This window comes from Lissotriton helveticus, chromosome 1_1 (genome assembly GCF_964261635.1).
Source record: "Lissotriton helveticus chromosome 1_1, aLisHel1.1, whole genome shotgun sequence".
In the NCBI taxonomy this organism is placed as follows: Eukaryota; Metazoa; Chordata; class Amphibia; order Caudata; family Salamandridae; genus Lissotriton; species Lissotriton helveticus.
In genome coordinates, this window is record NC_136057.1 from 1,441,233,435 (window position 1) to 1,441,246,688 (window position 13,254).

A 13,254-nucleotide genomic window follows, 5' to 3' on the forward strand; every position below is an offset into this window, starting at 1 on the left:
ATGTAGGAACCTGGGTTTTTGTTGCCGTATCCCCCCCTCACTCTTTTTGCCTGGCATTTGATGCAACTTTGACTGGAGTGCACCAGGTTCCTGTCTGCTAACCAGGTCCCCTGTGCCAATGTTCTTTCCCCAAAACAAGCCACCTGGTCACTTGATCCCCAAGTGACCAGACCTTTAGTACCTGTGCCTAGGTACCAGAGGTACCTGTAACTAGGGATCTACATAGGTGCTGAAGAGGGTCCCTAAGAGCTGCAGCATATCTTGTTCCACTCTTAGGGACCCAGCACCAAACTCTGTGACCAGTTCATTTACAGACAGTTCAAGTGAACAGGTAAGCCAGCTTAAAATATGTACCGGTCACTGGTCAAAACGAGTTTCCCAGCAACATGAGGGCTTCACTGAAAACTAAGGTGTTTGGTATCAAAGACCTTGTATTGTTAAACCCATACTGACTCCAGTAATGGATTTATTAATACATGCACCCAGAGGCTACCTTACAGGTACCCCCTGAACTCTGCTAGCCTGCTAGTGTGCTGGCTGACTGGTCCAGTCCAGCCTGCCACCACAGTCAGGTTCCAGATCCCCTAGAAAGTGAGAGCAGTGCTCTCAGTGGTCAGAAACAATGCCGGCGAGGCGTTATCACCTCCTTCCCCCAGGAAGGCTGGTAAATCAGCATATCAAGGCAGGAGGTTTCGAAGGCCTCTTCCGCTTTTGATATGCAACCCAAAGCTTCCCCAGACAGGGGAGATTCCACCCCTTGTCCTGGGCCCATCAGGCCCTGGAGAGGCAGGAAAATTAGCTATGCAGGAGGCGTGTTGCACGACCAGGCTGGACATACACTAGGGTGAACAAGCCAGAAATGAACACAAATGTAGAAATTTCACCATCTTGTGTGTGGTGGAATTAGGAACTCTGGGACAGGGTGACGCCCGCTCCCCAAAGTAAGCGGTAATCTAGGGGGGGTAGTGACCCCAGTAGCTCATTGGCTACTACCCTTCACACTCCTTAATGCCCCTAAATTTTATTTAGGTGACCCCCTGATACCAGCACTTCGAAGGAGTGGATAAAGAAAACTGCTCACCCGAGAACCGAGGAGCACGACTGACTTGGTGCCAATCCTGCCAGCCTGCCTGCTTCACCCGACCCTCATGGAACAACCAACTCGTCCTGCTGCTGTGTAGACTCCCGAAAAACTCAGAGGGATGCCATTGCTTCCCCAATTGCCAAAGAGACTCCCTTGGAGTAGCGGAGCTACACCTCTACAGCAACAGGCACCAAAGAAACAAGATCTGGTTCACCGCCCTGCTGCCCACTGGGACAACTGATGCAGCAGCAGCCCAGTAAGAGGTAGCTGTGCATCTACAGCTCGGCTCCGTCCTCCCTCGAAAGTGTGGGGACGCCAGAACTGACCGGAGCCGCACAACACCGATACCTGGGGTACTGGACACATGGCAGCAGCCTAGGCTTGATGTGTCCAGACCAGACACCAACGCCGAGTAAAAACGACTTGCACATTGAGAGATTTCAGCGAGACGGAGATCCACATCGTGAGTGGCCCAGCCGACCTGTTGCCCCTATGCAGCAGAAACCAAGACAAATAAGTGAATCTGCGACCACTGCCACCCGATATCCCCAAAGTACACCTGCACCTGCGCTCCACAGCCCCAGTCCAAGGGATGGCGCCAATGGGATCCTCAGATTCACAAGAGCTCAGCCCACCCTTGGGTTTAGTCAGACTGTACTTCAGTCGCTGCCTGCAGCCTTTTTCTGAAGGCCCCCCTCCAACCGCGAGTGACTCCAGCACAGAACCTGACACCAAAAGACACCACTGCACTCAAGCCCCACCGCCCAAGGAGAAGTGGACCAATAGTATTCCCCTCTGTGAACAAGGACCTCAAGGGTCGAGCCCCTTCTGTGGGTTCCCTCGGACTGGCCCCCCAGTCCCAGCTTACAGCCTCTTTCTAACCTGACCGTTCACCATTAAAGTGAACGGGACACCCGACGCCGCAACACACCTCTGCACCCAGGGGACCTGTTGATTGTGGCCTTGGACCTTGCCCCATACTCACCTTAAGTCCTGGAGAACAGTCCCCTAAGTCGCTGTTAGGTGCCCAAATGCAGTATATGTCCCCCCCCCCCCCCCCCCAGGATAACAATACTGCACCTAAAAATTGCACTGACTTTAGAAAACTGCATTCATAACTCAAAAAGTACTTGCCTGATTTCTATGATCATGGTATCTAAATTCATATGAAAGTATGTGTTAATTTTAGAAATTGGTCTTGGATTTCTTTGGTGAATGTGTGTCTCACTGCCAATGTGTGTGCAATAAATGCTTAGCACTACCCACTGATATGCCTAACTGCTCTCACACACTGCCACAAAAGAGAGCATTTGGGGTGTCATGTCTGCCTCTTTAATTCCTTACAAGTTTGTCTGGACTCCTTACACAGTGTTCCTCTTTTTGGTCCATTATATAAAGAGCCGGCTTCCTACAGTAGGCATCACACCTTGATTCAACGACATATCGGTATTTCTTTGTTTTTTATGGATGGATGGACGGATGGACAGGTAGATAGATTTATTTTACATATATAACATCTGCTCTCTGTGCCTTGACTCAAGAAAGGAAAGTGCCTCGGTGGTTATCCTCCTCTACTGCCACTAGGAGAGAAGAGGAAAGTTACTTTTCTTTAACTCAATATGACTCTCCAGAAGACCCATGCATCAGAGTTTTCAGAAAAACTCATGTGAATGCCTCACTCAAAGCAATGTTAGTGCCAGACTGCTGGAATGCAGAACAGTTTCTGGTGGGGTTGCTGTCATCCAATTACTGTCCTGCAAGCTTTCAGGAACACCTTGGAAGGAATTGTGGATAAACAGCTAATCAAGTCTGATGCTGCAGAATAATAAGATACTTGCCTGCAAAACTGGTGATGCCTATAATTTAATATAGAATTATATGCAACCCACCAAACCTCTGCGTGGTGTCCAGGCAGGCATAAGGGCATGATCTAATTTCACACAGTGACGACGTCTGCACTATCTGATTACAAACCTCTAACCCTTATGATGAATTTTCAAATGTTTTACTACTACACCGGAGTTATATGCGAGATGACATGACTGTAAAACTGCATGAACCCATAACAGTTAAGCTACAAAAGTACTGTAACACAGTATTTGTCTAGGCAAGTTCGGATGCCATTTCTGAGGTATGTGGGGCGATGTATTGCAGTGGGCATGAATAGGCTGTACGTTAAGCTAGCAGTATACAGGTGTGATCAGGACATGGTAAGTGACTTTGACTTGTAAAGCTGGACACAGCTTTAGATCAGTTCACTGTCAATGGTGTTACCGGAGGACGAGGACTCTGAGGTTGGGCGTGCTGTGAACGTGGTTACCTGAGGACAAGGACTGTGAGGTTGGGGGTGCAGTGAACGGTGTTACTGAGGAAGAGGACTCTGAGGTTGGCCGTGCTGTGAACGATGTTACCTGAGGAAGAGGACTCTGAGGTTGGCCGTGCTGTGGACAGAGTTACCTGAGGAAGAGGACTCTGAGGTTGGGCTTGCTGTGAACCGTGTTAACTGAGGAAGAGTACTCTGAGGTTGGGGTGCTGTGAACCGTGTTACCTGAGGAAGAGGACTCTGAGGTTTGGCGTGCTGTGAACCGTGTTACCTGAGGAAGAGGACTCTGAGGTTGGGCGTGCTGTGAACCATGTTACCTGAGGAAGAGGACTCTGAGGTTGGCTGTGCTGTGAACAGAGTTACCTGAGGAAGAGGACTCTGAGGTTGGGCGTGCTGTGAACTGTGTTACCTGAGGAAGAGGGCTCTGAGGTTGGGCGTGCTGTGAACTGTGTTACCTGAGGAAGAGGACTGGTTGGGCGTGCTGTGAACCTTGTTACCTGAGGAAGAGGACCTTGAGTTGGCCTTGCTGTAAACCCTGTTACCTTAGGAAGAGGACTCTGAGGTTGGGCGTGCTGTGAACCATGTTACCTGAGGAAGAGGACTCTGAGGTTGGCCGTGCTGTGAACAGAGTTACCTGAGGAAGAGGACTCTGAGGTTGGGTGTGCAGTGAATCGTGTCACCTGAGGAAGAGGGCTCCGAGGTTGGTGTGCTGTGTTACCTGAGGAAGAAGACTCTGAGGTTGGGCGTGCTGTGAACCATGTTCCCTTAGGAAGAGGACTCTGAGGTTGGCCGTGCTGTGAACCATGTCACCTGAGGAAGAGGACTCTGAGGTTGGCCGTGCTGTGAACAGAGTTACCTGAGGAAGAGGACTCTGAGGTTGGGCTTGCTGTGAACCGTGTTAACTGAGGAAGAGCATTCTGAGGTTGGTGTGCTGTGAACCGTGCTAACTGAGGAAGAGTACTCTGAGGTTGGTGTGCTGTGAACTGTGTTACCTGAGAAAGAGGACTCTGAGGTTGGGCATGCTGTGAACCATGTTACCTGAGGTAGAGGACTGAGGTTGGGCATGCTGTGAACCATGATACCTGAGGAAGAGGACTCCGGGGCTTAGCGTGCTGTGAACAGTGTTACCCGAAGAAGGGGACTCTGAGGTTGGGCGTGCTGTGAATCGTGTTACCTGAGGAAGAGGACTTTGAGTTGGCCATGCTGTGAACCCTGTTACCTGACTAAGAGAACTCTGAGGTTGGGCGTACTGTGAACCATGTTACCTGAGGAAGAGGACTCTGAGGTTGGGCGTGCTGTGAACCGTGTTACTGGAGGAAGTGGACTCTGAGGTTGAGCTGCTGTGAACTATGTTATCTGAGGAAGAGGACTTTGAGTTGGCCATGCTGTGAACCCTGATACCTGACTAAGAGGACTCTGAGGTTGGTGTGCTGTGAACCGTGTTACCTGAGGCAGAGGACTCTGAGGTTGGGGGTGCTGTGAACCGTGTTACCTGAGAAAGAGTACTCTGAGGTTGGTGTGCTGTGAACCGTGTTAACTGAGGAAGAGTACTCTGAGGTTGGTGTGCTGTGAACAGTGTTACCTGAGGAAGAGGACTGTGAGGTTGAGCGTGCTGTGAACCGTGTTACCTGAGGAAGAGGATTCTGAGGTTGGCCGTGCTGTAAACATAGTTACCTGAGGAAGAGGACTCTGAGGTTGGGCGTGCTGTGAACGCTGTTACCTGAGGACGGGGACTTGGAGGTTGGGTGGGCTGTTAACCGTGTTACCTGAGGAAGAGGACTCTGCGGTTGGGCGTGCTGTGAACTGTGTTACCTGAGGAAGAGGACTTTGCGTTGGCTGTGCTGTGAACCCTGTTACCTGAGGACGAGAACTTGGAGGTTGGGTGTACTGTGAACGCGGTTACCTGAGAAAGAGTACCCTGAGGTTGGTGTCCTATGAACCGTGTTACCTGATGAAGAGGACTCTGAGGTTGGGCATGCTGTGAACCGTGTTAACTGAGGAAGAGTACTCTGAGGTTGGTGTGCTGCGCACAGTGTTACCTGAGGAAGAGGACTCTCAGGTTGGCCGTGCTGTAAACAGTGTTACCTGAGGAAGAGGACTCTGAGGTTGAGCGTGCTGTGAACCGTGTTACCTGAGGAAGAGGATTCTGAGGTTGGCCGTGCTGTAAACATAGTTACCTGAGGAAGAGGACTCTGAGGTTGGGCGTGCTGTGAACGCTGTTACCTGAGGAAGAGGACTTTGAGGTAGGGCGTGCTGTGAATGTGGTTACCTCATGAAGAGGACTCTGAGGTTGGGCGTGCTGCGAACAGTGTTACGTGAGGAAGAGGACTCTGAGGTTGGGTGTGCTGTAACCCATGTTACCTGAGGAAGAGGACTCTGAGGTTGGCCGTGCTGTGAACCGTGTTACCTGAGGAAGAGGACTCGAAGGTTGGTGTGCTGTGAACAGTGTTACCTGAGGAAGAGAACTCTGAGGTTGGACGTTCTGTGACCCGTGTTACCTGAGGAAGAGAACTTTGAGGTTGGGCGTGCTGTGAACCATGTTACCTGAGAAAGAGTACTCTGAGGTTGGTGTCCTATGAACCGTGTTACCTGAGGAAGAGGACTCTGAGGTTGGGCATGCTGTGAACCGTGTTAACTGAGGAAGAGTACTCTGAGGTTGGTGTGCTGTGAACAGTGTTACCTGAGGAAGAGGACTCTCAGGTTGGCCGTGCTGTAAACAGTGTTACCTAAGGAAGAGGACTCTGAGGTTGAGCGTGCTGTGAACCGTGTTACCTGAGGAAGAGGATTCTGAGGTTGGCCGTGCTGTAAGGAATATGCTACTTACCAGTATGCATCTGTTCTTGGCATAGAGGGCTGCAGAGCGGTACATTTATGAATAGATCGCCATCTGGTGTTGGGCTCGGATGATTGCACTTGTTTTTCTTCTGGAGAAGTCTTTGTCGTCATAGATGACTCCTCCTCTTGGTGTTAGTGCGCATGGGCATCGGCTCCATCCTTAGATTGTTTTGCCATAGTAGGGTTAGATGGAGTAGTGTAGTATAATACATAAAGATATGCCCATGTAAATGTATCTAAATAAGATAATGTTGGGACAGACACAGGTTTCCGGGGAGGCAGGGAGGGCATGTACCACTCTGCAGCCCTCTATGCCAAGAACAGATGCATACTGGTAAGTAGCATATTCCGTTCGAGGCATATGGGCTGCAGATGGTACATTTATGAATAGATTGTACAGCAGTTACCTCCCTAGCGGTGGTCACCAGTGTCTGTCGCAACTGTTTGAAATAGAGTTTTTAATACAGCTTGGCCCACTCTGGCTTGTTGTGTAGCCTGTACATCAACACAGTAGTGCTTTGTGAATGTATGTGGTGTAGACCAAGTTGCTGCTCTACATATGTCATCTAGGGGAATGTTCCCTAAGAATGCCATAGATGCTCCTAGCTTTCGTGTAGAATGAGCTCTAGGAGGAACAGTTAATGTTCTCTTTGCTTTAATGTAACATATCTGTATACATCTTACAATCCATCTAGCGATGCCTGCTTTAGAGATAGGATTGCCCTTATGTGTTGGGGAAAATGCTACAAATAGTTGTTTAGTTTTCCTGAAGTTTTGTGTCCTTTCTATGTAGTACAAAATGGCTCTTTTTGACATCTAGTGTATGTAGAGCCCTTTCTGCTACCGTCTGTGGCTTTGGAAAAAAGACTGGTAGCTCCACTGGCTGGTTGATGTAAAATGCTGAAATTACTTTAGGCAAGAACTTTGGGTTTGTTCTAAGAACCACTTTATTCTGGTGTAACTGTAGGAATGGTTCTTGTATTGTCAATGCCTGTAATTCACTTACTCTCCTGAGTGAGATAATGGCTATAAGGAACGCCACCTTCCATGTAAGGAATTGTATCTCGCACCTATGCATAGGTTCGAAGGGTGGTCCCATTAGTCTGGTGAGTACTACGTTGAGGTTCCAGACCGGGGAAGGTGGTAATCTTGGTGGAATGACTCTTTTAAGGCCTTCCATGAAGGCTTTTATCGCTGGCACTCTGAACAGTGATATATGCTGTTTTGTAGGTACGCTGCTATAGCTGCTAAATGTACTCTGATAGATGTGTACGCGAGATTACATTGCTGTAAGTGTAGTAAGTAGCAAATAATCTCCCTTGTTGATACGTCCAGAGGGTTGATATTATTAGTAGTACAGTGTATAGCAAACCTCTTCCACTTAGCTGCATAGCATGCTCTGGTGGTGGGACGTCTCGCTTGTTTAATTATCTCCATGCAATTTGGGGGTAGATCTAAGTACCCAAATTCTAGGATTTCAGGAGCCAGATCGCTAGGTTCAGTTGTGTGGGATCTGGGTGCATTATTTCTCCATGGTTCTGTGTAAGGTGCATGGGTAGAATTCTTAGCTTTTGATGTGGCACTTGTGAGAGTTGCAGGAGCGTGGTGAACCACGGTTGTCTTGCCCACGTGGGTGCTACTAGTATCATGGTCATTGAGTGTTGTTGCAGCTTCCTGACCACTAATGGGATTAGTGGGAGAGGGGGAAAAGCGTATGCAAATTTGTTGGACCAATTTATCCATAACGCATTGCCCTGCGACAGGTGGTGTGGGTACCTGGACGCAAAGCTTTGGCATTTTGCGTTCTGATGAGTGGCAAAGAGGTCTATCTCTGGCTGTCCCCATCTTTGGAAGAATGGCTGCAGTATTTGTTGGTGCAGTTCCCATTCGTGTATTTGTTCCGACTGTCTGCTTAAGATGTCTGCTATCTGGTTTTGGACTCCTGGTAGGTGTTCGGCTAACAGATAGATGTTTTGAGGAATGGCCCATCTCCAGATTTCCTGTGCTAGTCTGGATAGTTGGAGAGAGTGCGTCCCCCCCTGTTTTTGAATATAATACATTGCTGTCATGTTGTCTGTTCTGATCAGGACTGCTTTGTTGGCAACATGTATTTGGAAGGCTTTCAATGCTAGAAACACTGATAGTAGTTCTAGGTGATTGATGTGTAGTCTTTTTTTCTGCACACTCCACCTTCCTTGTACTGTGTATTTCTCCATATGTGCTCCCCATCCTGTGAGCGATGCGTCCGCTGTTATTGTCACCTGTGGAATCGGTTCTAGGAACGAACGCCCCTTGGCAATATTTGTTGTGTTCCACCACTTCAGAGAGCGGTGTGTGCGGTCGTCTACCAACACCAGATCTGTAATCTGTCCTTGAGCCTGATTCCACTGTGTCGCTAAGCATTCTTGTAGCGGACGCATTTGTAGTTTGGCATATGGTATTAGCAGTATGCAGGATGACATCATCCCTAATAGCTGCATGAACACTCTTGCTGGTAATGAGTGTTGTGGCTGGAATCTTTGAATGATTGTAAGCATTGTCTGGATTCTGACTGGATTGGGGTATACTTTGGCTTTTTCTGTGTCTATAGTAGCCCCCAGATATTGTTGAACCTTGCTTGGTTGTAGGTGTGACTTTGTGTAGTTCACTGTGAACCCTAGCTGGTGTAGTAGCTGAATTGTCTTTTGTGTGTTTTGAAGACATTCCTCTTGTGACTTGGCTTTTATTAGCCAGTCGTCCAAGTATGGGAAGACATGTATTTGTTGTCTTCTTAGGTGAGCTGCCACCACTGCCAGGCATTTTGTGAACACCCTTGGTGCCGTTGTGACACCAAACGGAAGGACTTTGAACTGATAATGTTGTCCTTCTACCACAAACCTGAGGTATTTCCTGTGGGCTTTGTGAATTGGGATATGAAAGTAAGCGTCTTTTAGATCCAGTGTAGAAAGAAAGTCCCCTTTCTTCAGTAAAGGAAGTACTTGTTGGAGCGTGACCATGTGGAAATGTTCCGAATTTATGTATGCGTTGAGAGGTCTCAGGTCCAGTATTGGCCTTAGAGACCCGTCCTTTTTGGGAATTAGGAAGTATAGGGAGTATACTCCTGTTCGTTGTTGGTGCTGTGGAACCTTCTCTATGGCATGCTTTTCTAGTAGGGATAGTACTTCTTGTTTTAACAGTGTCAGGTGATCTTGTTTCATTGGACGCTGTTTGGGGGGGATGTTTGGTGGGGTAGATGTGAGTTCCAGGCAATAACCATGTTGGATAATTTGTCTCACCCACCTGTCTGATGTGATGTTTTCCCAGACAGGTAGGAATTGTGATAGGCGTCCCCCGACCGGTGTTATATGGTCTGGGGGGAGCTGTATGAAGTCACTGCTTTGGGGTTGGAGAGTTGCGGTTGTTGTTGTTTCCGCGACCTCTACCTTTGTTGTTGTTACCTCTGTAACTACCTCTAGAATTACCTCTGGGTGATGTAGGTGTAAAAGAGGTTTGTTGCTGACTTGTACCTGTATTTTTGGATCCTCCTCTATAGGTGGACCTACGAAAGGAACCACTTTGTGTCGGCTGTTGCAATGCTCCCATTGATTTAGCCGTTTCCGTATCCTTTTTCATCTTTTCTAAGGCCTCATCTGTCCCTGTGCCGAAAAGTGTTTTCTCATCAAAAGGTTGGTTCAGTAATGATGTTTGTACCTCTTGTTTGAACCCTGAAACCCTGAGCCATGCATGTCTCCTTAACATGATGCTTGTGTTTATAGATCTTGCTGCAGTGTCTGCCGCGTCTAGGGCGCACTTGATTGAAGTGTTAGTAATTAACTTCCCTTCCTGTATGAGTTGATCTGCTCTCTTTTGATGTTCGTTAGGGAGATGTGTGATGAGCTTTTCTAACTCATCATAATGCGCTCTGTCATACCTTGCAAGTAGTGCTTGTGTATTAGCTATGCGCCAGCTGTTTGCCGCTTGAGATGCTACCCTCTTACCAGAGGCATCTATTAGCTTAGACTCTTTGTCAGGAGGTGGAGCTTCTCCTGTAGATAAAGAGTTTGCTCTCTTACGAGCGTTTGTGACTACTAGTGAGTCTAGAGGAATTTGCCCTTTAATGAATATTGGGTCTTTTGGAGCTGCCCTATATTTCTTATCAATCCTTGGGTTCAGTACCCTAGCCCTCACTGGGTCTTTGAATATTTCTGATGTGTGAGTGAGAAGGCCCTTAAGCATTGGTAGTGTTCCTGATGTTCTTTGTGTAGTAGGTAGTGTTTCTAATAAGAAATCCTCTATTTGAGGTTCTGCATGTAGTTCTACCTTGTGGTATTTTGCTGCTCTATTAATGAGTTGCGCAAAACCAGTATTATCATCAGGAGGTGAAGGTTTTGAAGGATACAGTTCAGGGTCATTATCGTTATCTGACCCTACATTGTACTCTTCCCATGGGTCTGCCTCCTCTGGGATTGTGTCTTCATCATCCCCAGGGTGTTCTCCCTCCCCTGTGTCACTTTCTACATCTGTTGTAGGTGTAGATGGTCGTGTGGGAGGAATATTTGGCCTATTGTGAGGAAGAGGAGAAGAGGGTGTGTCTCTAGGTTTTGGAGAATGGGGAGGAGTTGTATTTGTCCCCATTGTTCTCTTCTTCGGATGAGTCCTGTCGTCCGACTGTTCATTCTTCCTCTTTTTAGGTAGTTCTGTGACTACCATGCCAGTTTGTGGATCAATAAACAGAGTCTTTTGTTTAGAATCTGTTTTATATTCCTGTGTCGGTACCGCAGCTTTCGGGTCCGAAAGGTGTTTTTTCTTCTGACTGTCCATTTGTGTTTTCGGCACCGAGATTTTATTCGGATCCGATGTTTTCGGTGTCGACGATGTCCCCGGTGTCGAGGGTGTTTTCGACGTCGAAACGTGTTTCGGTGTCGACATGGACTGTTTCGACTTCGAGCTTTCTTTGACATGGAGCTTCGGTGTCGATGTGGGTCGTCTATCGGAACCACCATGATGGGAGACCGAGTGTTTCGGTTTCGGTGCCGGGCCCGAAGGCGGGGCGTCGGAAACTCTTTTCGGTTGTCTGACCGGGCTCGAGGGCGGGGTCAACACCGTGCGGGGTCTGTTCTTTGGTAAAGGGACGTCGTCACTCACGGTTTGTTGGACGTCGATTTCCTCGACGTCGGACTCGTCCACTTCAGACCCCGCCTCGTCGGCCTCTTCTTCCTCCTGTTCTGGGTGCTGGTCCTCGAACAGCTCCGGGATTGCTTGTGACTGCATTCTCGATACCTCGTGTCTTCGGGCTCGACGGTTTCTAATCGTCGATTTTGAAGAAAATGCTGCACAGGCCTCACAGTCCCTGGATTCGTGTTCAGGGGACAAGCAGAGGTTGCACACTTCGTGTAGGTCCTTGTGTGGGAACTTAGCACCACACGTTGGACATTTTTTGAATGGAGTCCTTTCCATGGACTCCGGGCTGGACTACGTCGAGCTGGTCTTCTCATAGTCGTCGTTCTTCGAAACGCGTCGAGATGGAATTGGAGTCGCGTTCGATAACAATACCGTCGAATTGGAAAGGGTTACGCGCCGAATATAACCTTCTTTATTGAAGTCGGTCCGGAGCGCTTCGATCCTCATCCGAACCCGATGGCGGAAAAAAACAATCTAAGGATGGAGCCGATGCCCATGCGCACTAACACCAAGAGGAGGAGTCATCTATGACGACAAAGACTTCTCCAGAAGAAAAACAAGTGCAATCATCCGAGCCCAACACCAGATGGCGATCTATTCATAAATGTACCATCTGCAGCCCATATGCCTCGAACACATAGTTACCTGAGGAAGAGGACTCTGAGGTTGGGCGTGCTGTGAACGCTGTTACCTGAGGATGAGGACTTGGAGGTTGGGTGGGCTGTGAACTGTGTTACCTGAGGACGAGTACTCTGAGGTTAGTGTGCTGTGAACCATGCAACCTGAGGAAGGGGACTCTGAGGTTGGGCATGCTGTGAACCGTGTTACCTGAGGAAGAGTACTCTGAGGTTGGTGTGCTGTGAACCGTGTTACCTGAGGAAGAGTACTCTGAGGTTGGTGTGCTGTGAACCGTGTTACCTGAGAAAGAGGACTCTGAGGTTGGGCTTGCTGTGAACTGTGTTACCTGAGAAAGAGGACTCTGAGGTTGGGCGTGCTGTGAACCATGTTACCTGAGGAAGAGGCCTCTGAGGTTGGGCATGCTGTGAACCATGTTACCTGAGGTAGGGGACTGAGGTTGGGCATGCTGTGAACCGTGATACCTGAGGAAGAGGACTCCGGGGCTGAGCATGCTGTGAACAGTGTTACCCGAAGAAGGGGACTCTGAGGTTGGGCGTGCTGTGAATCGTGTTACCTGAGGAAGAGGATTTTGAGTTGGCCATGCTGTGAACCCTGTTACCTGACTAAGAGGACTCTGAGGTTGGGCGTACTGTGAACCATGTTACCTGAGGAAGAGGACTCTGAGGTTGGGCGTGCTGTGAACCGTGTTACTGGAGGAAGTGGACTCTGAGGTTGAGCTGCTGTGAACCATGTTATCTGAGGAAGAGGACTTTGAGTTGGCCATGCTGTGAACCCTGATACCTGACTAAGAGGACTCTGAGGTTGGTGTGCTGTGAACCGTGTTACCTAAGGCAGAGGACTCTGAGGTAGGGGGTGCTGTGAACGTGGTTACTTCAGAAAGAGGACTCTGAGGTTGGGCGTGCTGCGAACAGTTTTACCTGAGGAAGAGGACTCTGAGGTTGAGAGTGCTGTGAAACATGTTACCTGAGGAAGAGGACTCTGAGGTTGGGTGTGCTGTGACCCGTGTTACCTGAGGAAGAGGACTCTGAGGTAGGGCGTGCTGTGAGCCGTGACACCTAAGGAAGAAGACTCTGAGATTGGGCGTGCTGTGAACCGTGTTACCTGAGGAAGAGGACTTTGAGGTAGGGCGTGCTGTGAATGTGGTTACCTCATGAAGAGGACTCTGAGGTTGGGCGTGCTGCGAACAGTGTTACCTGAGGAAGAGGACTCTGAG

The 13,254-nt window shown here is 48.8% G+C and overlaps 1 protein-coding gene across 3 annotated transcripts in view; it reads right to left on the minus strand.

Annotated features, from left to right (window-relative positions):
• Positions 1 to 13,254, minus strand: part of PODNL1 (podocan like 1) — a 302,248-nt gene that overhangs the window by 73,348 nt on the left and 215,646 nt on the right. The window lies entirely within an intron of this gene.